The sequence below is a fragment of the Prionailurus viverrinus genome, chromosome E2 (assembly GCF_022837055.1).
Source record: "Prionailurus viverrinus isolate Anna chromosome E2, UM_Priviv_1.0, whole genome shotgun sequence".
Lineage (NCBI taxonomy): Eukaryota > Metazoa > Chordata > Mammalia > Carnivora > Felidae > Prionailurus > Prionailurus viverrinus.
Genome location: NC_062575.1, coordinates 30,565,930 through 30,581,187, shown reverse-complemented (window position 1 = coordinate 30,581,187; position 15,258 = coordinate 30,565,930). Strand labels below are relative to the sequence as shown.

General features: G+C 45.3%; 1 non-coding gene across 1 annotated transcript; it reads left to right on the top strand.

Annotated features, from left to right (window-relative positions):
- The first annotated feature begins 14,712 nt into the window (after positions 1-14,712).
- Positions 14,713-14,797, top strand: TRNAP-UGG (transfer RNA proline (anticodon UGG)). The gene has a single exon. It is a non-coding gene; the product is annotated as a tRNA-Pro (tRNA).
- The last annotated feature ends 461 nt before the right edge of the window (positions 14,798-15,258 follow it).

Genomic DNA, 15,258 nt, shown 5'->3' with positions numbered 1-15,258 from the left:
GGATGAAAGGCGAGGGCGAGCAATTACGTGCCTGGCATTCCTATCTGGCAGGAGCTAATAGTTTAATCACAAGAAGGAGAAACCCCCGAAGTTCACCGGCATGCCATGCTTTCGTTCTCCAGAAATCCCTCGGTCCCACACAATCCCCCAAGTCAGAGATTGTGTCAAGCCGCGCTTACCGACTGGCAAGTTGGTGCTCCTTGAGGCTTTGGGTTCCCTTTTGATTTAGTGGAACGTGCAAGAACGGGGGCTCTCCGGGGCCTGTCAGGTTTATAACTGCGAGCTCCCTCCTTGGCTGCAGATGAGGGGGTGAGCAGGGCCCTTGATGGGCCTGATTGATTCTCTGGAACGAAGTTTGTCTTCCGGCAGAATGGATGACTTCATTCTGGTAGATGAGGTCACCCGAGTCAAGGCAATAAAGCGTCTGATATTCACATGAAAGCCAGTTTTCAAAGCAGCCTCTGAAGGAAAGCCTCACCATGCCCCCATTTGCCTACACTCCATCAGCAAGCTGTGTCTGCCCTGAGACGCTTCTTTCCTCGGTACAATTTTTTTTTTTTAATTGTTTTTTCAACGTTTATTTATTTTTGGGACAGAGAGAGACAGAGCATGAACGGGGGAGGGGCAGAGAGAGAGGGAGACACAGAATCGGAAACAGGCTCCGGGCCCTGAGCCATCAGCCCAGAGCCCGACGCGGGGCTCGAACTCACGGACCGCGAGATCGTGACCTGGCTGAAGTCGGACGCTTAACCGACTGCGCCACCCAGGCGCCCTCCTCGGTACAATTTATTCCAGCATGAAACTCTCCTCCTTACTGCCAAGAAAACTCCTGAAGCCAAATTGGATGGTTCTAATTTATAAAAATTTGAGGCGGGGCGGGGGGGGGGGGGGGCGGTGTTGTGCAGAAAAATTATCCGTGACGACTCGGACATTTGGCTGAAAGAGGCTGAGTGACGTCTTGCCAAAGGAAAGCATATTCTAATTGTTGCCACATCATTTCAACTGGGTCCTTGGCTGGTTTAAACAAGCTCACTGGTCTTTTTCAGTCCCTGGTAACAATTTTCTGGTAGAGAAACGGCAGACCGGGAACGTAGCTTTGGGCCTAATCCTGTAGATTACAAGTAACGTTTTCAGTAACGCTACCGCACCGACAGGGCGTTATCTGATGCGGCAACACTGGGGGAAAGTTTGGATTTGGGAGAGGACAGAAAAGAGGTTTCTTTTTTTTTCTTTTTTTTTTTTTCAAGAGAGGAATAAGAAAAGATGATCTCTGCCTGGGACCGCAAATTTGAAATCCTAGCCCAGAAGGCAAAGTCTGTTTATGATTTGGGTTTCGAACTGATCTCATCTAGCCTCGTTTTATGTGCTTTCTACACACCGGGTCCGGCGCTTGGTGCTTGGTGGTGGATCTGAGGAATTAGCCAACGTCCGCACGGATTGGTCTGTTAAATGTTAAACCGTCCCCGCCCAATGCTAAATAAGGAAATCCTGTATTTCCTAGACGCTGAGATGCCCTCAGTTCCAAGAGCAACATCGCCTTATGTCTCTCCGAGAAAGGAAGACGCTGGTGTTTTAAACCGTATCCCAAAACGTTCTCGTCATTTGGAATTTTTGTTGAAGAAGTGGTTGGGTTATTTAAAAAAAATGTTTTTTTAATGTTTATTTATTTTGAGAGAGAGAGAGAGGGACAGAATCCAAAGCAGGCTCCAGGCTCTGAGCTGTCGGCACAGAGCCCGACATGGGGCCTGAACCACGAACTCCGAGATCGTGAGCCGAAGTTGGACGCTTAACGACAGAGCCACCCACGCGCCCCAGGGGTTTACTTAGACACAGATTTTCACCATATATCACCCTTGGCATTCATGAAAATGAATGTGGGATATATCGGTTAAGGCAAGGACAACCAGGTCGTGACCCCTGCTTGGCTGGAAGCAATCGTAAGAAGCCATCAATTAAAAGGCGCACGATGACTTCAGAGATGTTCAGACGGGACATGGTGTATGTATGTGACAATGGAGGACGCACAGGAGTTGGCACATAGTAAATGCTCAATAAAATACAATCATGATAATATTAAGTATTATTCTTGAGAGGACGTGTAAGGTAATTGCCAATGTTCTTCTTCTCCACTTTTTATCACAAAGGAGGTTTCAGCAAGTCTAAGGGCTGAGTTTACTTGGGACAACGACATTGCTCGCCACCTCCCCTGCACTGTCCCCAGGTCTGACCAGCCTGGCTGTCTTCCGGTAATTCCAACCGGGGACCCTCATTGGCCCCGCTCAGGTCACACGTCCACTCTGAAGCAGGGGAATGGGAGGTTCTGAATGGCCAGATTGGGTCATGTGCTCACTTCTGCAGCCGGGGGCAGAGTTGGTCCTCTCTCAGCATCCTGAGAGTGGGAAGGGGTGGTTTCCCCGGAGGAAGATGGCGATGATGCATTACCAGGAAAGAGAGGAGATGGCTGGCGGCAGTTAAAGCCAACTCACTGGATTCAGCTCGGGACTCAGTCATCCACCTTGATGAGTCACCAGGAGCCCAGTCCTCCCCAGGAATCCAGGCAGCCCCCGACACCCTCAGTCCCCCGTGAGGATCTGGGAGACTCACAAGCGCCCTGGCCGCAGGAAAATAAGGCACTATATTTCTGTCCACAGTATCCGCAGCTCCCACGAAAGACAGACACGAAGCATCGATCGCATCTCTCCCCAAACACACATTTAAGGATGGTACAACCCAGGGTCGAGCATTCGCAAAAGGGCATCAACCATGTTCACTGTGCTTGTGTTTCCTCTTTTGCAATGCTGGCTATTGAAAAAATGTGGTCAAACTCATCTGAAATACCAACAAACTGAGGGATGATGGGGGGCGGGGGCGAGGGGAAAATAGGTGATGGGCATTGAGGAAGGCTGTTGGGATGAGCACTGGGTGTTGTATGGAAGCCAATTTCGACAACAAAGTATATTAAAAAAAGAGAGAGAGATTTCCAAAAGCAAAAAAAAAAAATAAAATAAATTCCTAAAAGGACAGAAGCCATCAGTTAAAGAGATTGAATGAGAAAGATGTGTCAGCTGCTCATTCATTGGCCCGGAATTCCAACTTCATCCCTTGAACAACCCTCAAGAATTATGCTCGCTTGAAGTTTTTCTAGCTTCAAAGCATCATGTAACTCGCAGAGATTAATTTCCAATATTATCAAGTCTACTGCCATCATTTCCAAAATGTGGGTGTGATTAGTAAGTGTGATCTGAAAAAAATGACAGTACTGTCAAATAAGTTTGGGAAATAGTGTGATCGTTCGATGCAGGAATTCTCAGAGCCTTTGGTGACAGTATTACTCAATAGTTCCTGGATTCCTAATACATTCAGGTGCCTTTCATGAATTAGTTTAGTTAATTTTCTCAGCAACAATATCTTCAGGTGGTCGGGAATAATTCGATCATTCCCATTTTGTAGTCAAAGGAAACGAGGGCACATGTGTTTAGGCACAAAGATGTGGCCAGAATTCAAAGCCAGGCTGACCCCAGAGCTCACATTTTTTTTAAGCTCTTCAACCACACTCAACACCATTTGAGTGTTGATATGCTTTATGAACTTCCAAGGGGCAAATGAGGGAGAGTTGAGTTTTTTCAAATTCATTTGGCACAAATGATCGTTTTAAATTTTTTTCAACGTTTATTTATTTTTGGACAGAGAGAGACAGAGCATGAACGGGGGAGGGGCAGAGAGAGAGGGAGACACAGAATCGGAAACAGGCTCAGGCTCTGAGCCATCAGCCCAGAGCCCGATGCGGGGCTCGAACTCACGGACCGCAAGATCGTGACCTGGCTGAAGTCGGACGCTTAACCGACTGCACCACCCAGGCGCCCCCAAATGATCGTTTTATAGGATCCTTGTATAGGATCTCTTGAAGTGAAGCTTGTGCACATCCCATTCTAGAAACTTCTAGCCAAAACAATTGCTCGTTTTTCTAACTTCTCAGCCCACATTTATGGACCCTACCCACCTCGCACATTCCAGGTGCTATGTTTGTGACTGGGGATAGAGCAAGAATCCCGCCCTAGGGGAACCCACCATCTAGAAGATAAGAGGATGGACACTTGGTGCCGTGGTGGACATAAGAATCACAGGCTGTGGGTAAACAGAGAGCCAAGGGAATCAACTCTACCTGGGGGGCACCCTGGAATATTTTCCAAAAGGAGATGGGCTTTAAAGGGTGGACAGAGCCTGCCAAGCACACACAAAAAAAGGGACAGGGTCACTGCGAGTGAGAAGGTGGCCCAGCTAGCTCTACTTCTCCCCTGGAGGAATGTTCCAGAAAGAATGACGTGGCATTTGAACGCTGGCGAAGACTTCAGACTTGCTTGTGAACTTCTCTCTCGAAGTCCCTATAACCAAGAAAATGGCACCACAGAAGATGCTGAGTACCTGGGCATGTGGGAGGGTGCCTGGCAGGCTCCACTTGCCCTTGGCTGGCTTCACAAAAACTGCCACCTGAGTTTGGCAGGGTCTTGGGCTCCACCCGGAAGCAGATCTCACCAGGGGTGGAGCCAGCTTGCTCCCCACAATGACCTTACGTGGTGTTTTAACATAGGTCTGCGCCTTCAAAGGTGGAGGCTTATTTCCTGCCCCTTGAATGGGGGTCAGATTCAGTGACTTGATCCTAATGAATAAAAAGAATGCGACAAAATAGATTCTGTGTGGTTTCTGGGGTCAGAAAAAGGACACAGCTTCTGCTTCGTTCTCTCTGTCTCTGCCTCTGTCTCTCCCTGTCCCTCTCTATCTCCCTCTCTATGTGTCTCCCTGTCTGTGTGTGTGTGTGTGTGTGTGTGTGTGTGTCTCTGTTTCTTGCTGTCTCTCTCCCTTGCTCTGGACGAGCACGTTTGGAAGGCAGCCGCCATGTTAGAAGGAAGCCCAGACCACCTGGAGAAGCCACATGGAGGGTTTCGCAGCTGGACCCAGCTCGGTCCTCAGCCAATACAGTCACGTGTGGAATTACATTATCAGCGCACTTAGGCTGCCCATATTTGGCTACATAGCCCGGTGGTTGTGATGGTCAGAGATGGGGAGTAGGGTATGCCAGAGAATTCGCTTATCTTTCACAAAAAATGTCTACTTGTGCGTTTCTCTTCTTCACTAGGCCCTGTGGGAAGAGAAGCACAGGAAAAAATGCAGAGAAGGGCACACATTTTTGGGGGGGGGGCTTTGGGACCGAAGAGGGCTCAGATCCAGAAAGTTCTAAGATATCACCTTACACAGGGGTTTAAAACCTTTCGAGCAGGTACCATGCAAAATCCACCAATGCTCCAAACACAGCAGTGATTCAAAGTATCTCAAAAGAAGTCGGAGACCTCCAGGGGTCTACCAGGCACTCACGGGCTTAGTTGGCCTGCTCCGCTGAATCTCGTCAACTGGCAAGAAGTTTCTCTGGACTCAAGAGCAGCCACTCCCCTAGAGGATCAGTGACAAAGCAGCTCCAGTGTGAGCTGGGAAATCCTGACCGGGCCTCTCATAGTTTCCCAACCTGCTCCACACCTGGGCAGGTGCTGGGTGAGGTGTGGGCGGAGGAAAGGAGGAGGCCATGGCGTTGGCCTTCATGGGTTTCAACCCGAGCTCTCTTTCCACCGCGGGTTCGGTAAATGCTACCGGAGGCCACCGTCTAGCAGAGGCACTCAATTTTCAGTTACGGGTTGGAGGAATCTTTCCCGGTCTTGCTCCTTGGAGGAAGGTGATTGGGTGTACCCTTTCTTAAACGCTTTTAAGCTCCGGGATGGAAATTAAAAGGGTTTGCTTTCTAACGGTTAAAGAGAGGGCTGAATTACCAGAAAAGACGACGGTCTAAAGCATTCTGGGAAATGGGGGGGGTTTTGTCTTCGTTATCCGAGGGCCTCCTGCTTGCCAGGCTAGCCGGCTGCTGGCATGTGGCTTGTTGGTGGAGACAGCCGGTGAGTAAGTAAAGGCTGAAATGGTTAATTACTGTGGCCGTAAGCGTTACAGGGAAATGCACTCTGAGGGCGGGTGATGGGGATCAGACCCCCCTGGGGGGCCAGGATTCCGTGTTCCCTTCCATGGCTATTTCGACCTTGTCCGAGCTGGTGCACAAAGTCCCTCCCTGAGCTTTGTGGCAGCCTTGTGAGACAGCTCGGAGGAAGGAAGGTGGCAGCCAGCTCCCCCCTTTCTTTATAGCCAGCATCCATATCCTTCCCCACCGGGTGCCTTCAGCAGGTGCACGAATCCATTCTCCCACCCCCACTGCCGTCCACACAAATAAAATCCTAAGAATGGCCAATATATTCTGAGCCAAGTCACAATAGCCCGCGAGAAGAAATGCATAAACTCATAACTTCAAACCTAGGCTATTTAGCATCCCATTAAAAATATTCAAAATATAAATCAAAATTCATAGGAATAAGTAATATTCAATTTAGAATTTATGGCATTTTAAAATAGGATGATTTCCTCAAATGTGCAATAAATTTGGTTTTGTGGAATTGCACTTGCCACCTTATCATGACAGTTGCTTTATCTACACAGCCCGCCAAAGCAGAGTCACTTTATAGAATCTAAATTCACAAATCAACTGTCGTCTTCACTTCACTGATTCATTGCTGATGGGCCTTTCACAAGGTAAAAAAAAAAAAAAATCCCTTCTGAGTTGACAAGAGTAATAAATGGGGAGGTGAGCACTGCCCATCCATCCGCTGGCCCGCTGACCCGCCTATAGTGATACATGGCAGAATAAACTCATAAACCAGCCGCATCTTTTGACCTTTCAGAGTAAATGGAAACAGAAGAGCATTTGTGAGGATCACGCTGAGAATCGGCGTCTGACCGGAGGATTCACAAACTCAAGGAGCACCTTGAAAACGAGAACCCGGGCCAGCCCGCTGAGAGTCAAAAGTTTTGAAATTTTGGACAGGTTTCCCCTTCATCAGTGTCTATCGTCCCCACGGTTCTGTTGTTTAATCAGGTGAGAGAGTGCTGGGGGCGGGACACATAACATAACTTGTAGAATCTGCAGAGAAAACACAGCCCGAAACACTAGGAAGAGGGAAGGAAGGAAACTGACCAGATCAAAAGACACGTTTATGTTGCCGATGTCCCCAGAGCTCGCTCTGTGTAGTTTCTCCAAACACCAAGTTCTCGCCCCAACTAAGGTAAGGAAAAACCTTATTTTGTTAAGCAAGAAATTACTATGAGTAACAAATACACCGTTGTTAAGGTCTTCAGGAAGAAACGCAGATTTGTCTTTGATTTGGCAAAAGTCAGAGCTTTAAAAAAGTCTTCAGTTAATTCAAATGTGGCCCGAGCTTTCTCACCTGGTTTAAAACACACACACACACACACACACACACACACACACACACAATTTGCAGAATGGAAAAGCATTTTTCGGTTCCCAATCGACAATATTCAAAGCCAAGCTCTTAATTATGCTTGACAGAAAAGTAAGAAACAAGTCCGGTGGCATCTCAGTCGTGACATTAGCACATGGATTTCTGCTTGTAAGAGGTACTCAACAGTAGGGACATATATAAGCAAGTGCTAATTCTGACCTCGGATCTCGCATCTGTACCCAGATGCTCTATTGGCAAAGTAAATGTGTTTTAAGGAACTATTTTAAATAGTAAAAAATAACGCCACATCATTGTAGAAGGGTTGGAAGAGGAGAAAGGTCATGGGCAATGAAATCACCCTACTATAACTACGGTGTTATTAGTTTGTTTATTCATGTTTCCTTTCACATATGTTCATGGGATAGCATATACATTATTTTATTTTATTTTATTATTTTTTAACATATTTTATTTATTTTTAAGAGACAGAGACAGAGCATGACAGGAGCGGAGCAGAGAGAGAGGAAGACACAGAATCTGAAGCAGGCCCCAGGTTCTGAGCGGTCAGCACAGAGCCCGACGTGGGGCTCGAACCCATGAACTGCGAGATCATGACCTGAGCTGAAGTCGGACGCTTAACCGACTGAGCCACCCAGGTGCCCCGCATATACGTGATTTTATACTTTTTGCTTTAATACCTTTTTTTTTTTTTTTTTACTGTTTGCTTCATGCTTTTTTTTTTTTTTTTTTGAGAGACAGAGAATGCGTGCACACGTGAGTGGGGAGGGGCAGGGGGAGAGGGAGAATCTTAAGCGGGCTCCATGCCCAGTGCAAAGCCCAATGTGGGGCTTGAAATTAGCACCGTGAGATCATGACCTGAGCCAAAACCAAGAGCCAGATGCTTAACCGACTGAACCACCCAGAGGTCCCTCACGCTTTTTGTTATTGTAATTTTAATGGCTGCATAATTATCTATCAAATAGATGCACTATAATTCGTAATTCAGTTTATCATCACTTAGTTTATAATGGTTGGATTTTCAGGCAGCTTCTAAAATTTCAAATTAAAAATGAGGCTCCGATTAACAACTTCATATTTGTGAAAAATGTACTCATTGACATTTAAATTTCGAAGGGCTAGTTAAATAGCAAATTAAATATAGCAGTGGAGAGAATTGGGGAACCACAAGATAGATCTGAGAAACTTACTCAGAATGCAGAATGGAGGCATAAAAAGATGAATCAGATGAAAGAGAGATTAGGGGACACACAGCATGGAATCAGAAGATCCAAACACATCTCAAAGGAGTTCCGGAGATGAGTGTAGGGACGATGGGAGGGAACATTATGTGTAAATTGTAGATGAAAGCTGACAGTTTCCTAGAATTGAATTGTCACAAGACCTCAAAAGAAGCATATTAAATATTGAGGAGAATAAATTAAAGAAATCCATACTCCTACATACAGGAACGCAAGTGCAGAATACCAAAGACAAGGAGAAAATCCTTAAAAGCAAATCAAGGGAAAAGGACTGGAATTGGAATGACAATGGGCTGATTAAAAACAATCAAGGCTAGGGGGCGCCTGGGTGGCTAAGTTGGTTAAGCGACTTCGGCTGGGGTCGGTCGTGATCTCAAGGTTTGTGACGTTGATTGAGCCCCATGCCAGGCTTTGTGCGGACAGCTCAGAGCCTGGAGCCTGCTTCGGATTCTGTATCTCCCTTCCCACTCTCTCTCTCTCGAAAAATAAAATTAAAAATGACCAAAAAATTTTGAAAAAACACAATCAAGGCTAGTAACCAATAGGGTAATATCTTCATGTTGTTGAAGAACAATACTTTCCCAAGGACAGATATTAATTATTTAAAAGCGAAAGTCAGAGAAAAGTTTTCAGATAAAGACTGATGGCGTTTCCTACTCAAAGGTCCTTGCTACTAAAAGATGATGTAGAGAAGGAAGGAACTGAATCTGGACGCATAAGGAGTAAACTGGTAAACTTTCTACAGACCACATTCTACGACCATAATACGATTACGTCATAAAGAAAGAACCAATCTTAGCCTGTATTTGGAAATTAGGCAACGACAATGAAAACGACCAAAATCTTCCACGTAGAGATGGGTCACAAAAGAAACTGTAATGAAAATAGTAACGCAGTTAGGAGTGAATGCCGATAGAGTGGTTATCAAAATTCATGCTACAAAGACAAAACAATACAAAGTGAAATAATCGTAGCCCCGAAGTCACACATTATGAAAGACTTAATGAGAGAAATATCCTAAGGATAATAGGAAAAAGAAGTAACAAAGAACCAAAAGGAATAACGTGGAAAATAAAATAGTGTGATGAGCAAAATTAAAAGCTACTTCTCTGAACAGATGAATGGACAAAACTCTGGCAAGATTAATCAAGGAAATAAAGGGACATGACCGTAAATACAGTAGGACTTTTCAAAATCATGAGAATACCGTGAACAGCCTTATGTGAATACATTTTCAAACTCAGAGGGCATGGGAAACTTCTAGAAAGATATAGAAATAAAAATTGACTGGTGAAGAAATAGAAAAGCTAAGTAGTACGTTAAGCCCATGTCATCAATGGTCCCCAAACCCCTTTCCACAAACATCAGGCTCAGACGGCTTTTTGGGTGAGTTTTGTCCAATCATCCAAGAATCGATGACCTCGGTTTCATACAATCTCTACCACAGAACAACAAAAAGGTAGACAATTTTCCATTTTTTTTTAAATTTTTTTTTTCAACGTTTATTTATTTTTGGGACAGAGAGAGACAGAGCATGAACGGGGGATGGGCAGAGAGAGAGGGAGACACAGAATCAGAAACAGGCTCCAGGCTCTGAGCCATCAGCCCAGAGCCCGACGCGGGGCTCGAACTCACGGACCGCGAGATCGTGACCTGGCTGAAGTCGGACGCTTAACCGACTGTGCCACCCAGGCGCCCCGAAAATTTTCCATTTTATGAAACTAAAAGTTAATCTTGACATCAAGACAAGACAAGGACACTACTGAAAATAAAATTATTGGCTTACTTAGGAATACAGATGTGAAAACCCTTTAAAAAAATCTAGCAAGGAAAACATTCATAAGCAGGTAGGATTGATCCCCTCAAGGGCAGTTTAAGATTAGAAAAACGCATTAGTGCAATTCTCTGTATTAAAAGATTCAAGAAAGAGCGTGATCATAACAGTAAATGCAGAAAGAAAATTCTGATTCAGCTCAACTCTTATTCATGATAAAAGTCGTGGCAAACCAGAAATTGCAGGGAATGCCTTTACCTTGATAACCAGCATGTATCAAAAACTCAGCAAATACTCTCTATGGTGGTCAAAGTTGAGAAGCATTACATTTGAAGTCAGTAATGAGGCAAAAATGATCTCTATTACCATTTTTATTCAACATAATTCTGGAGGTCCTATTAAGTGTAATAAAATAAGAAAAATAAAGAAGCAAAAGAGTGTCAAAAGTAGAAATTAAAAAAAAAAAATTCCATTATCCCTAGTGTAGAACAAACAGGACCTTGCTATTTTCTTGGGAACCCAGAAAACTTTCCACCATTTTTCTGCTTGTGAGACTTCGTACTTCACGCGTCTTCCTGGAAATGCCATCCTTAGAAGGATGAAGGCTGGGGTCTTCCACTCAGTGCTTCAGCCTATAATTTTAATCTACATTCATTCACATAGCAAATATTTATTGATCACTTACTATGTGCCAGGCAGAGTTCTAAGTGCTAGAGATGCAGCTGTGAATAAAACAGTCACAAGTGCCTGGCCTTCAGGTGTGCTAATATTAGGTGGTGGTCGATGCTTAGGAGAAAAATAAAGCAGGAGACGGGACAGGGAATGTTTATGAGTATATGGGCGTTGCTTAGGGCAGAGGGGGATGTCTGGAAGAGAAGGATCAGGGCGCCTCGCTGAGAAGGTGTAAAGACTTGAGTAAGAGACCTGTAGGAGATGAGGGAGTCAGCAACGGTGTTGTGAAAAGAAGGAACAGGAAGTACAAAGTGTCTGAGTGTCCTGGCTCATTCAGGAGACATGAAGAAGGCCATTAGGACTAGAATGAAGTGAGCACGGGACAGAGTAACAGACGAAGCTGGAGAAGTAATAAGGAGGATCCCAGTTGATGTTGGGCCCCGTACACCCTTGTAAGGAACTGGCTTTTACTTGGAGAGGTATGCGGAGCTACGGAAGGGTTTTGAGCTGAGCAGTGACACGACCTGACACACGTTGTTAAAGTTCTCTGGTCGCTGTACCAGGTGCACACCATAGGGCGCTTGGGTGGAAGCTGGAAGCCCAGTTAAGAGGCTACTTAAGTCCATTGGCTGATAGATGGTGGTGCTCAGGCAGGTGAGGCGGCCAAGGAGAGCAACCCCAAGCTTCCACAGCATCATCTTCCTCCAAAGCCCAGGGATGGCAGGAATTCAAGCCTCTCAAATGCCGCCTGTTGCCCCTGAGAACACTCTGGTGAGAAATCACATTATTTCAGGGCAGGCTTCAGCACAAGCATGTGGAGATGCGGTATATTCACACGAGGTAGCCACATCAAGGGGGGCGAAGGAGGCATGGAATGGATTCTGTTTTGCTCAACCTTGGCTAAAGACACAATCTTCTAGAAGATGCCTCCCCAGGGCAAAGACCAGAAGGCCAGGCCACGAATCCCCTGCAGAATCCATTGGAAAGAAGAGCTTTCTGATGTGGTTGACGCCTCCTCTAGACGTTCCCAGTTCCCACCAACACTCTGGAACAACAGCGGCTTAGTGGCCCTGACTCCCCCTACTTGATAACAAATACACGAATGCAGATAGATATAGACAGAAAAGATATACAATGATAAATTCCTGTTATTTTCATTACTATTTATTGATCTTCTACTATGTGCCAGGCATTGCATTAAGACTTCAACATAATTTATCTTATTTAATCGCCTAAAACAACCCAGCAAGGGAGGTATAAATAGCCCAGCTTTACAGATGGAAAATCAGGACTCAGAGAAAAGACACAAGTTAATATTAGACCCGGAGTGGCCTCGAAGCCTTATGCTCTGTCCACCATCCCACACTGCCTTGAATTGGTTGACAGATATGGTTTCCTTTTCCCTGTTTTTTTTTAATTGAAATATAGTTGACATACGATATTCCATGGGTTTTAGGTGTACTGCATCGTGATTAGATATCTATCTACGTTATGAAATACTCACCGTAAGTGGAGTTACCATCTGTCACCATAAAATGTTATTACGATATTATGGGCCCTACACTCCACGCTGTAGAGCCCACAGTTATTTTATAACTGCAAGTTTGGATCTCTTGGTCCCTTTTGCCTATTTTGCCCACTGCCGGACCTCCCTCGTCTCTGGCAACCACTAGTGGGTCCCCTGTATTTAGGAGTCTGTTTCTATTTTGTTCGCTCATTTGCTTGGTTTCGTTTTAGGCTCCACGTGTAAGTGAAATCATATAGTATTTGTGTTTCTCTGTCTGACTTACTTTTCTTAGCATAATCCCTTTAGGTTCGTCCATGTTGACCCAAATGGCAAGAGCTCACTCTTTTTTATGGCTCAGTAATATTCTGCTGTATACACACACCCCTCCTTCTTCGTCCATTCATCTGTCGACGGACACTTAGGATGTTTCCATATCTCGCCTTTTGTAAATAATCTGCAATGAACATAGGGGCACATACATCTTTTTGAACCAGTGTTTTGTTTTGTTTTTAAGTGTATTTATTTATTTGGAGAGAGAGAGATGGAGAGAGAGAGAGGACAAACAGGGGAGGGGTAGAGATAGAAGGAGAGAGAGAATCCCAAGCAGGGTCCACACTGTCAGCACAGAGCCTGATGCAGGGCTTGAGCTCATGAATCATGAGATCATGACCTGCGCTGAAATCAAGAGTCAGACCCTTGACCGACTGAGCCACCCAGGCATCCCTAGTGTTGTTGTTTCCTTCAGCTAAAGACCCAGAAGTGGGATTGCTGGATTATATAGTAATTCTATTTTTCACTTTTTTGAGGGACTTCCTATTCTTTTCCAGAGTGGCTGCACCTGTTTGCATTCCCACCAGGGTTCCCTTTTATGTACATCCTCCCCGATACTTGTTACTTCTTGTCCTTGTGATACTTGCCTTTCTGGACACATTTGAGGTGATATCTCATTATGGTTTTGATTTGCATTTCCCCGACGATGAGTGACGTTGAGCATCTTTTCATGTGTCCGTTGGCCATCTGGATGTCTTCTTTGGAAAAATGTCTATTCAGATCCTCTGCTCATGTTTTCATCGGATCGTTTGGGCTTTTTTTTGGTGTTGAGTTGTATGAGCTTTTTATTTATTTATTTATTTATTTTTAATTTTTTTTTTTCAATGTTTTTTATTTATTTTTGGGACAGAGAGAGACAGAGCATGAACGGGGGAGGGGCAGAGAGAGAGGGAGACAGAATCGGAAACAGGCTCCAGGGTCTGAGCCATCAGCCCAGATCCCGACGCGGGGCTCGAACTCGCGGACCGCGAGATCGTGACCTGGCTGAAGTCGGACGCTTAACCGACTGCGCCACCCAGGCGCCCCTGTATGAGCTTTTTTAAAATATATTTTGGATAGTAACCCCTTATTGGATATATTGTTTGTAAATACCTTCTCCCATTCACCAAGTTGACTTTTTGCTTTGTTGTGCAAAACCTTTTTTAGTTTGAGGTGGTCTCACTTCCGACACCGTTATTTCCGACGGTGGATTCTGGTGGACTTTGATGGAAAGTTTTGTGGACATGAACTTTATCTGAGCTGTCACTTGGACCCTTCTTTATTCCTAAGCCAGTGGTGTAAAACAGAGGTTAGCAACCTTTTTCTTAAAGGGTCAGACAGAACTTTAGGCTTTAAAGCTATCTGGTCTCTGTTACAACTGCTCATTCCTGTGATTGTAGCATGGACACAGCCATAGACAACATGCAGATGAATATGTGGGCTGGGATTGTGTTCCAGTAAATCTTTCTTTATAAAAACAGGTGAGGGGCGCCTGGGTGGCGCAGTCGGTTGAGCGTCGGACTTCAGCCAGGTCACGATCTCGCGGTCCGGGAGTTCGAGCCCCGCGTCAGGCTCTGGGCTGATGGCTCAGAGCCTGGAGCCTGTTTCCGATTCTGTGTCTCCCTCTCTCTCTGCCCCTCCCCCGTTCATGCTCTGTCTCTCTCTGTCTCAAAAATAAATAAACGTTGAAAAAAAAATTAAAAAAAAAAAAACAGGTGAACTCGGCCCCCGGGCCATAGTCTGTAGGTGCCGACTGTGGACTGAGAGAATGGTTCCTGGATCTCGGGCCGGGGTCACAACCTACTGGATTCTCAAGCTTCAGGAAATCAGTTCATCTCATTACATGAAATTGAGAGGGGCGCCCGGGTGGCTCAGTCGGTTGAGCGTCTGACTTGGGCTCAGGTCATGATCTCAAGGTTCGTGGGTTCGAACCCCACGTCGGGCTCTGTGCTGATGGCTTGGAGCCTGGAGCCTGCTTCGGATTCTGGGTCTCCCTCTCTGTCTGCCCCTCCCCCGTTCATGCTCTGTCTCTCTCTGATTCTCAAAAACAAATCAACATTAAAGATTAAAAAAAAAAAAAGAAATTGAGATAAGGATGTGGTGAGAATCAAATAACTGAATATGTGACTTAGAATTTCTCAAAACGGAAAGTATTATCGTGTGCCGCCCTTCAAGGTTTTTAAATTAGAACCCACATTGATTTTAGCACAACAAACTCAAGTCTAGGCAAGCCTGCAGACTTTGAGATCTCAAAGGAAAGAGCTCAGTGTTTTGGATGAGAGCCTATTGATTTTCTGAACACAGTATATTCACTGAGTACCAATTATGCGTCAGACGTGGGGCGACAGAAGGCGCTGATGCCGTGCCGTGCTCTGTGATAATGTTTGAGTTTGAGGGAGTACCTAT